Consider the following 1,739-nt stretch of genomic DNA (forward strand, 5'->3'; position numbering starts at 1 on the left):
AATTTTAATTACATAGTAATTGCCCTGCCTGTTTCATTTTGTCTATTTACTGATAATGTAATTATATTTCTATAGCACCGTTCAAAGGTTCAGTTATGGCTGTTACAAGGAGGTAACCATGAGATATACAGCTAGAAACCCCTATCAACATGTTATACTATTCATATGCCTACCAGAGACACATAAATCAAATAGCAAAAACTATGTGAATAAGGCATGAAACAGTATAAATAACAAGAAAAAGAACTAAATACTACAACACTCCCTGTAGCCATACACAAGGGTTACAAATCTCCAGCTTCATGAGTCTTATAGTATAATAGTCATTTAATTCTCCTGGATTGCCCAGCATAGTGGGGCCATGTTATCACTCATGACTATCGTAGAAGAAGCATGAAATACAGTGTCATTTGATATGTGGAGATTTTCCTGGGAGTGCCTCAAGGCATGATAGAAAAAAGCTTAAAGTTTCACTTCAGCTCTACTGTCATTATCATAGTGAGCACTGGGATGTAGAAAGCCATTAGCATCATCCTTTGTTGGTATCTTGTCTCTATCATGTAACCATACTGCCTTGTCTTGTTGCTCATGTTTGCTCAACCCTCTTTGTAATATCCCTTTTTTCTTCCTTCCCTTTCCAAGTTCTGATCTCAGTGCTTTGCTTTCTGTCTCTATCAATTCTCTCCCCACACATACCATATAATCTCCTCCTATAAAGTTTGCACCGCCTAAGACAATCCTCAAATTTAACACAACCCTCCCTGCCTCCTTATTCTGCTCCCCTTAAAGAATTCCATTATGAGATCTCTTTCTAAAAAAGTATTAGTTTAACAGTCTTACCACTGTGGGCAGTTAAAGTCACATTGGATCAGAAGTGTTAAACAATGTGGCAAACAGCTTCATGTAGCCCCAAACCCTTCCAAGTATGTTCCAAACTAGATTAAGATGCAATTGGGAAATATTTAATGAAATAAATAAAAACACAATAAAGCATTGATAATGTAACATTTTAAAACTAAGTCAATATATGGCCCAAGGGACTTAAGGATTATTAAATAGTGGCCCCTGTTTCAGTCTGAGTTTGATCACACTGACATAGAGAATCTCTGCCCATACTATATTCTTTTCGAAAGATTTTTTAAAATTATTTTTTACTTTTATTTAAATTATTTAATTTAATTTAAATTTTATTTAAATCAAAATAATTTTCATATTATATTTCTTTTCAAAACATTTGTTTATAGGTACTTTCTCTGGCTGCTCAGAAACATTACAACCTTAGTAAATCAACTGAATTGTCACATGTATGCAGAAAGTATCACACACTTCTGATATCATGACTTTAATCCATATGCCTCAACATACCTCTGTCTCCTTTTGAAAAATGATAGCCTTTTTTAGAAAGGCATTTCCAGTCTCTTTCCCAAATATTCTTTCTCTATCCATCATGCTTCCTGAAGATATATTGATAAGTATATTGTATAATTTGTGGAGCTTTAAAATGTACAGAACACTTTCTTTTCAACCCCTCCAAGAAGTAAATATTGCAGATGAGAAAACTTTAGCTCAGGGAGGGCAAGCAGCTCCCCCAACGTCACACAAGTAATAGGTGATGAAATCAGGATTTGAACCCAGATTTCTTCTAACTCCATCTCCAATGATCTTTCTACAAGGACACATCAATTATATTGATGCAAATGATTCTACAGAAAAATAAGGAATCTATGGTCACTGAATAA

Source organism: Petaurus breviceps, unplaced genomic scaffold, assembly GCF_028583685.1.
Source record: "Petaurus breviceps papuanus isolate PSGF00001 unplaced genomic scaffold, PetGlider_PUasm1.0 224, whole genome shotgun sequence".
In the NCBI taxonomy this organism is placed as follows: Eukaryota; Metazoa; Chordata; class Mammalia; order Diprotodontia; family Petauridae; genus Petaurus; species Petaurus breviceps.